The following is a 14,340-nucleotide window of genomic DNA, read 5'->3' on the forward strand; positions in this document are numbered from 1 at the left end:
GACTACAACACAGGAGAGATGGTGCGTCTTGCAGCATCCCTTTACTCTCAGTCCTGGTGAAATTCATACCTTACAAGTCTTATTGATCCTTAGCATAACTAATATCAATTGTGCTAGACATCACCTGGAAGGTGGAAACGTTTAAAAATCTCCTGTCACGCAGTAATATGAGACTTTTACCCACCAAAGATCACCCACTTTTACTTCCACCCTTCCTGCGGGACTACCTTAAAGCATTGCATCACGGGACTGGATTAGCTCTTAATTGCGGTTCGTTGTGGTTCTCCCCTTTCTTGTTTCCTTCCTGCCTAAGCTGTAGCTCTCGGTAGCTAAATGATATGATCAGTTTGTAACTTGTCCCAACTGTTTTGCTATTCTGCAAAAAATTCCCATCGTAGCAGCTGCCGTCAAAATACTCAAGGTCCACGACTGATAAAGACGCCGGGTTTCATTCGCCAGGATATCTACGGGGAACATCTCAGCTAATACGCATCCTAGTTTTCGTCAGTTTTGATCTCCCATATCGCTTCGTTCGTATAAGTCTCGATCTTGTCTAGGCGTTTTATTACTATGGTATGATCATCCCAATATCATCAGCGAAACCAATGGTTATCATGCAATAAGAAAGGCGTAGCGTCATCATTCTATCATACATAATTAACTACATTAGGTAGTGAAACACTCTGCATGGTGTCAGGAATATTTTCCGTCCATCATCTGAGTCATTATATAATCTCCCCATGAGAAATTCGACAGCAATGCGTACAATATATGTCGAAGCCTGTAGTTTGCCTAGGTCCTCGATGCTTTTCTTCCATTTTGCGGTGTTGAGAGGATTTTTTACATCTAGGGTTCTACTACGCAGCATTTGCCTTTTGGTATTGCAGTCTGAGCTAGGTCAGTCACCATATTGATTACTTCGACCAGTAATCTCGCGGTCTCCTTCCTTTTCTGCAGTCGGTTCGGCATATCACTCAATCAAAAAGTTTGCCAATGATATTGTAGCTTTTATTGCTTGGAGAATTCTCTTTCTCTAAAGCGTGCTGTAGAATCTTGGGCAAACATACTTCGTGTTGTTCCGTCCATCACTTTCAGGGCGTTATTCGGGATTCCATCCGGTCCTTCATTTTCGTTTGCAAGGGGTACAACGGGTGCATCTACAACTTTTTCATCTTCTTCGTATAGTTTGTGTCTTCTAGTAAGGGAGTGCTCCCTATATTTTGCAATAACAACAACAAGTAATCGATGGGAACCTTCTGTCTTTTAGTGATAACATCACTGACCTGCATCCGCCACCCTATAGATGAGACTGGACTTTGGTACTCATCCGTTGGAAATGTTCGGTTTCACTTGGTTGCAATCGTTTCTTACTTTCTACAATAGACCAAGTAGGTTAGTGGCCTTTCCGGATGACCAGGCAAGCTCATGTCTCCTGCCGGCTTTAGCTTCTCCTTTTTCCGTTTTGCATTCGCTGGGGAGATTGCACCTCTTTATCAGAGTCTCACGTAGGGCAAGAGGACAAACTGCGAGACCGTGGCAATGACGTACGGCTTAAACCAGCTAAAACGGATCTTTCCTAACAGAGGAAATGGGGTCATTGGTCCAAGGGAAACTTACTTTCAACCAACAAGTAAGCACACCATTTTCTTGGTGGAAATATACGCCATAGATAAATCTGGCTTATTTAACCCCCACAAGAGCTATAGCGGGTGCATTGCTACTCTAACTGACATCCAAGCGGCTTTTAAGGCACTTAGATCCAACCCAGTAAATGGGAATGGGAATGCCTTGACAGACTGAACATGCTCGATTTGCTCGGTGATGTCTGGATACTCTGGATTCTTGCCTTTAACGCTGACAAATTGAAAAGAGCGGCAGGGTGAACTGTAATGGGCGAAACTACCAGGATGGAACTTCACCAAGAAGAGTCTCCGGATTATAGTGGAAACACTCACTGGTCTCTGTAGGGCTAAAATACCCTGGGGAAGCTATGGGTATCATACATACATACAATACATACAATAGTTCTTCTAGGACGCAGTGCGGGCCCCCCTTGGCAAAAATTATGATTAGAGTCTATTTGCCCCCATGTTGGGCATTTTTGGAGTGTCGCTATTACCTTGAAAGAATCCAATACCAATGAGCTTCTTGGAAAGTGATGATGGTAGTATTGTTTTTTGCTGCAACAGTAACCATCACTTTCCGCAGGTTGATCGGCGCTGTTCTTTCCTCACGTGCTTTCGCGCTCTCTTTGGCTTTAAAGTAAGTTGTCCTAATAGAACGGGCCAGATCTTTGACTGCGCGGTATACGCCACTTTGTTAATTAACGCAGTCCATTAGATTCTGGAGCATTATACTCAGCTATGTAATAGCATCAGCTTCAGTTTCGGACGTGACTGCACTGCTGCTATTCTTTAGATCCGAAATCCATTTTTCATCTGAACTCGCTAGCAGTGATTGCATTAATTTGACGTTCCGTCAGGAGGAACCATTCGCGTTAAAAGATACTAAGGGCGACTCCCTTGCTATTTTGAAACTTGCCAGAATCCTGTGGTAAAGTAATTTCTAATATTTTTTCCCGTTTGGCATTCGCCCTGACTACTCCGTGAAGAGCTGTCCCCATTTGTTTACCTTTCAGGTAGACATGTTTGGAATTGGAAAGGTGCTATTTTGCCATATTCTGCTTTAAGCGGATATCTAGAACACCTTCTAGGGTCTCAACACAAAAAAGGTAAGACTGATCGGAATAAAATCCTCCTCGGACTCATGATCTCGTCTATCTGCTTTTAATATGAAAACTACCAGTATACGTCCCTAAGTACAACATGATTTCCGTAGATGTCCAGTAGGCAAGAAAATCCTTACACTTCGGTTTCTTCAGCATATCTAGCGTTATTCCGTCTAGCCCAGGAAATCTGCACTGCGAGCAATTTATTTTCAAACTAATCCTTTCAGAACAATCGACTCAATTTTTTTTTGTCATCAGGACCGCAAAACCTCAAAACTGGATTCTAGTCACAGTTATTGTCACATGTAGCAAAATTTCGTCCAGGAACCATCTGACTTTTTGAGAAAAACTGAGTGTCTGCCTGCTTATGGTTTTAATATTATGGCAGTGTTAACGTCATTTTAAAGCCTTGATGAATCTCCTATCCAGTAGTAGTCAGTCCTTGTATGGAACTCGATATCAACTTTCACTCCCCGATCCCGAGGCTAGCCGGTCCTATAACGTTCTACAGCTTGGCTCTTTACTCTATCTACTTCCTTAGCTTTAAGCGACTTACACGCTCCTTTGTATATTGTCATTAATTAAGTAAAATTCCTTCAGTTGGTCCTTAAAGGACCTCTGAATGATTTGAAAACCTCCATGATAAGGTTTACATCAAAAGATATCCGACTGAGGTTTATGAAGACTTTCCATTGAACACCCTTCAATTTTTCACCATGAAGGTCCCTTTTGACAATAATTATGGTACGATATCAAGGACGTACTCCTCTGGAGACGGTCTCAAGCAAAGTTTGGGAAAGGAGACAGGACGAGTCTTAACAATCTGAATGCCACTTTCAATCTATTGGGTCTTTATCCTACTGAGATAGTGTCCATTGGAAGCAATCAAAACGCCGACCGTAACATTGATAACTTAGTCAAATCAGATCTTTGATAGAATAAAGTGGCGCAAGCTATTAAGGCGAGTCAACCCCGCTACTGAACGGAACAAAGGCTGAAGACGAAGATGAAGTATAAGGACAAAAGTTGGTTTTTGGAAAGTGCAACGCTCTTCCACAACAGCACCGAAGGACCCTATAATTTAAGAGTTCCTTATGGGTTGAGAAAGCCGCGAAGATTACATCAGGTAACCTGACCGCGCCTTCTGAAAAAAAGGTTGCTACTCTGTTTTCTCACAAATAAACTAGCGGAAGGCAAACGGTGGTTCAACTCAATTAGTGCGTAATGCCTCGGGAAAATGAGGAGGAGCTGCGGGAAATATGTGATGTGGCAACAACAGTTTGGATGACATCCTTATCGGAGCTTCGAAATTGACAGCGAAAAATAGACCCAACCCTTTTGCTTACATCTTCTAGAAGTTCCTCTAAGAAGGAATATTTCCTGCTCGGTTGAAAAACGAGAAATTGGTGTTGCTTCCCAAACCAAATAAATCACCTGAAAATCCATTCTCATTTCGCCCGATCTATTTGTTGGATACAATGGGGATGATGATGAGGAGACTCATCTACAACAGAATGGTACCTATCGTCGAAAGCAGCAATTGCTTGTCGCAGCGCCAATATGGGTTTCCGCACGGGCACTCTACGGTGAATTCAATAAGCATATGGGAAAAGGTGGTAAAACACGCGCTGAGTTCTGACGACTACAGTGCCATATTAGCATTGCATGTTAAGCATGCATTTAACTCCGAAAACTGGATCCAAATTGAAGGGGCTTGGGCTGAAATAGGTATTCCTGGATAGTTGACAAGTCTGGTCGGGAATTGTTTCCCTGAAAGGACTTTCTGAAACGGGATGGATCAGAGGTCAAAGAGTATATGGTCACTGCGGGGGTAGCAAAAGCCTCGGTGCTAGGTCCCCTGTTGTGGAATCATCATCATCATCAACGGCGCAATAACCGGTATCCGGTCTAGGCCTGCCTTAATAAGGAACTCCAGATATCCCAGTTTTGCGCCGAGGTCCACCAATTCGATATCCCTAAAAGCTGTCTGGCGTCCTGACCCACGCCATCGCTCCATCTTAGGCAGGGTCTGCCTCGTTTTCTTTCTCTACCATAGATATTGCCCTTATAGACTTTCCGGGTGGGATCATCCTCATCCATACGGTTTAAGTGACCCTCCCACCGTAACCTATTGAGCCGGATTTTATCCACAACCGGACGGTCATGGTATCGCTCATAGATTTCGTCATTGTGTAGCCTACGGAATCGTCCATCCTCATGTAGGGGGCCGAAAATTCTTCGGAGGATTCTTCTCTCGAACGCGGCCAAGAGTTCGCAATTTTTCTTGCTAAGAACCCAAGTTTCCGAGGAATACATGAGGACTGGCAAGATCATAGTCTTGTACAGTAAGAGCTTTGACCCTATGGTGAGACGTTTCGAGCGGAACAGTTTTTGTAAGCTGAAATTGTTGTGGAATGTCATCTATAATGGGGCGCTCGTTCTTCTCTCTTCTGGGAGGCTGCGATTATCGACTTAGCGGATGACCTGGCTGTAGCCGTTACAGCAAAGTACCCGGATGATCTGGACTTCAATGCTTCTATGTGATCGAGACGGCTAGAGCAATAAAGCCTTGGTTAGAAAAGCCATGGCGATCATCGCGGACGAGAAAACAGAAGCTTATTAACGCAGCTTCTGCACTATAGAAAGAATATTGTCAAAGTGGAAGTCATGGGACATACGATCTACTCGAAGTCGACTATCAAATACCTGGGGGAAAGCTCGAAATCAATAGATAGTAATCGAGTATAAGGACCTAGATGAGGTTACGTAATGAGAAGACATTTGTGTGGCGCTAAGAGAACAATTTAACTTTGGCGGAATAGAAGAGAGCGATGAATTGTATGAAACCTGCGTATGAAGGAACTCAGTCCTAATTATTTGCTTGCCTGTGGAATCCACGGATAAACTGGTTACCATGGGCATGGTAAGAATAGGAAGTAGATATATCTTAAGACATACTTCGGATGCCTCGATTTCGGCTAGTGAGCATTATAGGTCCAAAGGTGTAGGAAGTGGAGAAAAGAGGACTATCTTATCAAGGATTGCACTAAAGATCCACGGTATATTTTGTCCAAACGGAAAGAAGGAGTGGAGGACCAGCACGTTGCAGTTGATGGCAAGTGCCCGGCATACAAGAAAGGAGGATGAGGAGAGTGGAGAATCGTAGCCAAAATCGAACTGAACCGTTACGAGGCAACTCAAACCCTGCTCTCGGAAACCATTTGAGAATCGATTGTGAACGTGGTGGTAATCTACAAATCTTGGCAAAATTAAAGAAGTGTTACATGGCTGAAAGACCCACTGGAAACGTTGAGATATCGGCATGCAGAAAGCGAGTCATATAAGACACAATCGCATTCCCAGGACCGGCTTTTTCTGGGCAAATGTCAAAGGCGTCCATGTTTACAGCTGTTTCGCCCCTTTTAGTGCAACATTAGCGCAATATAAGGAGATACTAGACAGCTTAGTGCTGGACATTAGAGACTACAGCCTTAAAATCAATGCCAGCGATTTCAACATGTGGGCCTTGGATTGGGGAAGTTGACTGACGAACACTTGGGATCAAATCCTGTTTGAAACGTTCCGAAGCTTTATATTTACCAATCAACGTTAGATGCGTACCTACTTTCCGAAGCAGATGGAAAGAGGGATGAACTAGCCAGTGAATGAAGACTACACCCATAGCGATCACCATGCCATCTTTCTCGGCATCACAAGAGGAAGAGGCGACAGAAGTGGAAATACCAGGAAAGATGGCTGCTCCATTACAGTTTTCGAGGAAGAGACATTCTTGCCAACTTTAGAAGGGGGAAAAAAGTGAGTCAAATACGTCATCGGCAAACTAAGGCATGTGAATCTATAATGCCGCCACAGTATTTCCACCATTGTAGGAAACTAAACTAGTGGTGAAAGCAGGGAATCTCGCGGTTGAGATCATCGTATCTACAAGCGAGAGACATGCCCAAAGGACAAGAAGGAAACCAGATCATCGGCAAACAGAATGTTTCCGACTAGTGGGTCATAAGTGGGTTCTGCTACCCAAAAACCATCTGGCGCACCCTCTCCAGTCTGTCTTTTAGACACTATGGGGAAGATTTTGAAAATGTACAATACAACAGACTGCTTTCGTTCGTCGCGCTAGCAATATGGGCTTCGGAGAGCGCGTTCTACCACTGATCACTAGCAGTTGTGGATCGGGTGTTTGTAAGTGTTGCACGGTCGCTGGATGTCAGAAATGCCATCAACACGGTCCCTGGCTACTTAGCTCGGGTAAGGGAGAGTTCTTTGGTACGAGACGGATGACGAGTCAAAGAATATGTTATGACAGAAGGTGTTCCCTGAGTCTGCGTATTAGGGTCCCTGCTATCGAACATAATGTATGACGGAGCGCTTCGCCTTCGGGTGCCAAAGGAGGTAACACTGATTGGTTTTGCAGAGAACCTGACGCTGGTGGTAATTGTGAAGCACCCCGAGATTGTGGAACTGTATGAAAGTGAAATTGGGCTTGGCGGGCTGAAAAGTGGAGCAGAGCTTATTACCAAAGCCAGAGAAAAAAATCCTGTCAAAATCCGATTTGATTAGGTAATAATGGATACCAAGTTGAGCTTCAAGAGGCACCTGCACTATTCGTGACAAAAGGCAACAAAGGCTAGTTCAACTCTAGCAAGGGTGATGCATGATATTGGGAGCCAAAATATAAACGCTGGTTGTCGTAAAAGTGGGGAAATTCATCCTGCTATATGCGAAGTAATACCAAAGGTGATGCTGGAGAAACTGGGAGTTTCTAATGTGTGCGTATCCCACAGGGATTCAGGGATTCATTTCACCTCCATATATGAACTAAAAAAATATGAACATTGAAGGATGTGCTCTGTTTTTGGCTTTTTATGTTTACACTGCTAGTAAATATGTAGACTTCTCGTTTATTGGTCTTACGTTTGTTTGCAACGGTACTTTTCTTAACGAAATGGAAAAGCTTTCCTATATTGGATTGATATATACTTCGTGAGCATAGTTGTTTTCGCTCAAATTCAAGACACAAATCTGCATAGATACGCCATTTCGGTTATATCCTACAGAAATCGTTCCGATAGTTTGAAATGCTTCCATTATCTGTTCGTTGCATTACAACACATACTGGAACTAGCCCTAAAAAAGTACAACATGGCTTACGGTTCGTGTGTCAGAAAAGCTAACCACACAGAATCATCCGGATATTGAGGAATGTTGGCCCCGTTCAATTGACTAACCGATCATAGGGGTAGTTCGTTTGGGGGGACTGAATTGTTTAAAGGTAAACCTCAATTCCATGTACTCGGTAAACACAACAGAATCATCGACTGGTGACCGAAAGCTGGAAAATTATTTGGCCTGGAGATCGTCTTGTTTGGATTGAAGTTGATTTATGTCAATTCCCAGGATCAGGAACAATCAGTCGGCAGTGCCAATAGCTTGAACAATAAGAACGCTGAGCCTATTGAAGGGATGACAGTATCACACAATATCAGGTCTGGTTGTTTTGCTTTGGTGAATGCTTGAAAATATTAGTTGATTTGGAGCTGTCGAGCAATTACCTAGAATTGCAGGTTCCTTCAGCCAACGGGATAGAATATGGCAACAAAAGGACGAACCTCCTAAAGTTTATCATTCTGTATTCAACCATTGATATCAAGGTTGGTACGCAGTTCTGTTCCGAAGATGCCATGAGCATTTGCCAATTAAAGAATCATGAGAAATTGGTAACCTGAGTATGGACCATTGAACGAAAATCGATTTCCTAATTTCCTATGTTCCTATGTCACTGACAGACAGTCAAACCCACAGTTCTCTTTTACGACACACACTGCCGCCTGATAGTACTATCTACTTATTTCGTCCTTAGATTTAGATGTTGTCAACAGGACTTTGTCCGGCGGATCATGCACATTCTGTCTACAATGAAATCATGCAGTTGACCTCATTGAACAATACAGGATAATTACAGAGTTCGATGTATTTCACAGAAGCTTGCATTGAATTTTACAATAGTTCCAATGCATGCCAGATCTAATTTGCTGGATGTTCTGTTTATTGTATGATGCCAGCACGACCCAGATGAAAGGCATGCGGCAATAGCACATTCTAAAGGAACTCTGGGAAGTGAGCAAACAATTCTCGAGGAAACAATAGAGACATGGATGTCAGTTATGGAATAATTCCATGTTTTTGTCATCCAAGGCAGGTTCTGGGATTTTTTTTCTGTGGAAATCGAAAAGGGAAACTAGCCATTTGCAATGTAACTTACCACTTGCGGCGACGTTGAACTGAATGATTTGAGGATTTGAATTGGACTTGATACTGATTGTCTTGTCTTTTAAACTGTAATGGACGTGATGGGTGCACTCGTACATGTCGAAACTGAGCCAGGACATGTTAAGGGTTGAAATTGAATTAATTTAAGATAGAGTTCGGGAAGTGTTTTCGAAGTGCCCTAAGGGGACGCTTGTTTGAGAGGGTTCACTCTCCCGTCCAACTGATAGAAAAATTTGTGCGTTTAAGCGTGCCAGTGACCATTTTGATTTCCTTGGATAAAATAATTTAACATGAAGTTTGATACAAATAGACTCGAAGATTTTCGCTGCAGTGCAAAGCACAAGACTTCTACGACCAAGCAAAAATTTCTTCAAGAAAATGTTACTGCGGTCAAATGCAAGAAAGCTGTACCCAATGCAAGGACGTAGAAAAATCTCCATTGGATATTCCCGCTGTCGTATGGACCAGTTCTCCCTGAAGAGATGATTAAAGTGGCTCCCCAACGGCAATCTTGCGATGATATATTGGTCCCACCAATGCAGGAATTGTGAGAAGTACAAACTGTAGGATGGAAAGGAAAAGTCTGATTAAGAAGCCCATTGTCTGATTATACTGGTTAAAGTCTACCAAGAAGCCTAAGAACATATGGGCTATAGTTCAAACAACCCCCCGTATCATCCAGCCTCATAACCGGTCGCGCTCTATCCCCTTCGTAATAAAAAAGACCCGGACGTAAGCGCAACACGGTTCCATCTGTCAGCGCCCCTCAGCATTTGTTTCACAATGCTGTCCGCAGAGAACTCCCACTCCATATTCCGCAAGAAAGAAATTGTATGATCAGCGTCGTCCAGAGCCCCAGTGCAGAATACTCAATCAGGGAATCGTGCCTTTCCAATCTTCTTCAGGACTGAAAAACTCCATCCGCATGAAAGCTAGGTAAAGATCTGATGGTTCTGTGTTAGGGGCAAGTAGATCTGGTGGGGGACGGACCGAAGCAACAGCCCGGGGATTGCCCTCCCTACACTGGAGAAGGTGTTAATGGGACCCCAAGCCAAGGTGGAACAGCATACGCAGAGGGTTGCGTAGCCAATGGGGAGCTTGGTCTTTAGTATGCGAACTCTAAATACCTTGAGCACCTTCAGTTTCAAATAAGACCCTTACCCTGGTCGTTTCCAGCCCGGAATCCACTGCCATCAAACTAGGTGTAGCGAATACCAGACATAGTACTCTTAACCCGAAACCCTCGACATCGAGGCATCCTCAAAAGTGAAAACTCACAAAAAAATCGGTCGCCGGAAACCGACTAAGAAGCGAACATCCACTGATGTCCTGATCAAGATCCAGTACCAGAAGGCCATGCATATTCTCAGCAAGATTGCTAAGAATAGAGAGGCCGGTACTGACAACGAGCGGGATGAAAAAGACCTCGCTAAATACCGGGCGATTATTGGGGAATACAACAGCAAACACTTGGCAGACGAGCAAAGGCTATAGAATTGCCGCAAATGTTTCAGAGCGGGTTAAATCACAAAGCTAGTTACGACCTACTACAACTCTTAAACGGACATTGAGGGTTTCGCACACACCTGCATCGCTTTAGGCATGGCGACACACCATCTTGCGCGACATACGAGATGCAGGATGATTGGCGAGGTAGAAGCTGTGACTCGTTCACGGTTATTACTCGGGGATTTCCTGGGGTACATGTTAACATTAGAAATGACCAGGAGTACGGTAGAAAAATTCATTCAATAAGCAACGTGCTAAAAAAGGAGGAGTTTCAACGGAAAGCGATGAACACCAGCAGGTGATACCATAATAATACCAGAGTAAAGGTTTCACATAAATGTATGGCCAGCGGCGACCAAAAAAAGGACAAGCTTAGCATTTACGAAGGAAAGGAGCTCCCCTACCCTGCAGTTAGAGATCTCGTTGAGGTCCTCAAAGAATGGTTTACCTAGTATCCTTAGTTTGATTCTAGCTGGAGCTGGGCAATCGGAAAGGAAGTGTCTGACGATTTCCCTTCCTCTCCGCAGCTTCGGCAATGCGATTAATAGGGTATGTTTAGTCTGCCGGCATGGTTCGGCCAGTTTCCCGTGCAGATCGCCATAATTTCGTATTCATTTGCTCGCGTCTGGCATAAAAGCTCTCGCGATCGGGTTTTGTTATAAGCGGGCCAAATCCTCCTCGACTTGGCACAGGTGGTAAGCCTCCACCATCTGAGGTACGCGGCTGTTAAGTTTTAAGATTCCACCTTTGACAGCCACCAGCGGGGCACAGACTGTACCCGCTGAAGGACTACCAACAATAGGGCCCCACGTGGTCAGTTCATCATCCCACTTATTTCCCTCTATGTTCCTATGACCAGAAACCCAGAGGGCAGTGGCCTTGAACATGCCGTCTAGACGGTTCAGCGCGTTTCTGCACTGCCCTACAGGATGTCACCACTGAGTGCAAGACCTTAACGACCGCTTGTCGGCCAGAATTGTTATGTTACGTTTGGGGGTCGGATAATGCCCCAGCCATCGACAGGTTTTCAGTACCTCCGTTTAGAATACAATGTCTCGTAGTCCGCGGAGAATGCCCATATTTCCCGAGGTTTTTCGCCTAGAATGTTACTATGGCCGTAGTTCTTCGCTGTCTAACATCCGAACTCACGTAATCTGACAGCACTGCAAGGTACAACGTATTTAATGTGGAAGTATAGAGGGAGGACATGTAAGAGTATATTGAGGACATTTGCCGACAAGACTGCAGAGCCCCGGTTCTTTGAATGCCATTAAGCTTCGTTCTGTGTACATTCAGAGAACCATCCTCGGCCGGAAACCTCGTTTGTTTCCAAAGGTTCTCTTGCAGGTATAGAAGGCTATACAGAGCTTCTCAATCATCAATTTAGCTTCGGATCCAGGATTACACCCAGATACTTTACATTGGTAGAAAGAAGCAATCTTTGTTCATTCAGCCGCGGGAGGTGGGATTCAAATACCCTTGCCTTCGTGATGAATAGCATCAGTTCCATTTTGGTTGGATTAATGCCAAGTCCCCGCCACTAATATCACCAAGTCCCCGACATAAGTCACCACTTTCACCTCGCTCCTGTCCAATATCCGTAAAATTAGGTCCATCCCTATTAACCAGAGCTTGTGGCATAGTCTGTGAGAATGCAGATGGCGCCAGCTTAGCGCGTGGCTCTGTTTACAGCTCTGGGCAAGTGGTTACCTGCCAGATCCGACTGGATTATACTGGTTTTTAGCATGGATCTTATCCAATGCATAAGATACCCCTTGGTTGGTACTTGCTCTATATCTACCAGTCTGCAGCGACCATTCAACCGTCCCAATTAGCTCGTGGGGAGCGGTTTCCGTGGATTTCCCTTTGAGGAAGAGGTGCTGAATGAACGTCCTGGACGCGCTGTATGCTCTTCAACACGAAAGAGATGAGGCGGATTGGCCGAAAGTTTTCCACGGACTTTTGGCCGCATCTGCCCGCGAAGGTTGTGATACGTAGAGATGTCCGGAGACCCAGCCGACTTTTTTCTCGGTAATTACCGATTTGATAGTCTTGCACGGCTGGGGCGGCTGCATACCCTCCAAACAAGACTCTGACTTACAGTCTCCATCGCTGGCAACAAAGTGTGTCTAAACACTGCTCTGTTTTCACCAAAAGATTTCGTCTAAGACCTTTTTCCTTAGTCAGAATCTTACTGCGCCTCGCAGATTCGCTGTTGCTTTCAATGTTTTGATAATGGTCCAACCAGGACGGCCACTTGGCAGTCTTGAGGTCCAACTTTTACTTTTTCAGGAAGTCATTGTATGGCCGCCAATATTTGGGTCTGTGGCAGATTTTGAAGATCTTCCTGGTCAACTGACGCTGGACCGATCTTCAGTCCACCATGGTGGCAGTGTCTTCTTCTGTATTTAACAGGTCACGAGGCTTTAAAGGCAGTTTCGAATGCCTTTTCAAGAGCCAAGATCTTTGACTTCGGTTCGTCTATTGTGCCAATCTTGCTAATTTGCGCACCGAAAAGTTTGTTCCTGAGTTCCTGAGTTTGTTTCTGGCAAGTTTGGAGACTTCTGCAACGAGATCTAAACTGAAAAGTATCCAACTATACATAAAAATCACATTTTCGGCTAGTAGGGTGTTTCAAGCACCCCCTCTGAATCACCACAGTTGCTCTTGTTATACACCGATATATTAGTGTTAATAATAAAATCAAAGAATGACTCATCTCTTTCGTTGATTTCCGAGCTGCTCCAAAGTGTATGGCTTATATTAGCATCGCAGTCAACAGGTCAATAGGTTCGCCAATGGTCGTCAAATGCTCCAGTTCTTCTGGCAAAGCTGATCGGTCTTGAGCCATATAAACTGACGAAAAATATACACGTCCTCCGCCTCTGCCTGCCGCCAGGTTGACCACGGCTAGGTCGTTGTAATTCAGGTCCGGCCACACAAGAGCATGCAGTCTTTTCCTCGCGAGGATGCATGCTCTTGATCTGGAGAGGAGGAGGACAGATTAGCCCAGGCGCATTTCAGGCGCTGCAGGTTTATTTGCGCTACCTTCAACCAGAGCTGCTTGCGTAGGCGATTCGGCAGTCCCCGCCACATCATCGGTATTCATCTCTTCCAACAGCTCGTTGGTGGTGTGGACTGTATCCAAGTCATCGTTTGATTTTGCAGAGCCAAACACTTTCAACTTTGCGTTTGTTGCATGACTAACTTTTGGGGGCACTACTTTTACTTTTCCCACTTTACTTTACACGTAAGGCCAAAAGAATAAATGACATTGCAAATTATATCTTCGTTGAACGTGCTGCCTTAAGCAGATAAGCCAGGATTGTGTTTGGAGTGTTCGTTTTTGCTGGCGGTCAGAAAGAGAAGGAAGTGCTCCGCGCCAGCCTCGTACCAGGGCACCAGATGTGCTGGCGGTAGTTCAGTTTACACTGGTCCCATACGCGCCTAAATCCGAAGAGTACTTTGTAGCCTACCTTTTTCAGTGGTTCCAGGCACCCTCTCTTTATACGGAACAGGCAAGATTGACAGTCCATTTCGGGTTCCCCCTCCTTGATAATCGCCCAGTCGTCTATTGGAATACTGGAATACTGAAGACGCGCGCATTAGACAAGCTTATCCTTATTCATGCGTCGCTGATCTTAGCGGCGCACGAACCGAAAAAATGACTTGAGAATCGATTCTCGCATGCTGTAACGTAGAACCCACGGACCACCTGAGAGGAATCGAAGGAGGAGGGGATCAATACCATGTGTTCGCCATGGCGGAACAGAATTGCCATCCGTCAGCAACACACGACAGTGATTCCTGAC

The 14,340-nt window shown here is 44.7% G+C and overlaps 1 protein-coding gene and 1 long non-coding RNA gene across 4 annotated transcripts in view; one reads left to right on the top strand and one right to left on the bottom strand.

The window, feature by feature from the left end:
- LOC119660264 (basement membrane-specific heparan sulfate proteoglycan core protein-like) overlaps positions 1–14,340 on the bottom strand; it is a 514,615-nt gene that overhangs the window by 73,637 nt on the left and 426,638 nt on the right. The gene's annotated exons all lie outside the window — the stretch shown is intronic.
- Positions 1–14,340, top strand: part of LOC119660265 — a 115,120-nt gene that overhangs the window by 43,792 nt on the left and 56,988 nt on the right. The window lies entirely within an intron of this gene.

This window comes from Hermetia illucens, chromosome 6 (genome assembly GCF_905115235.1).
Source record: "Hermetia illucens chromosome 6, iHerIll2.2.curated.20191125, whole genome shotgun sequence".
Taxonomy (NCBI): domain Eukaryota; kingdom Metazoa; phylum Arthropoda; class Insecta; order Diptera; family Stratiomyidae; genus Hermetia; species Hermetia illucens.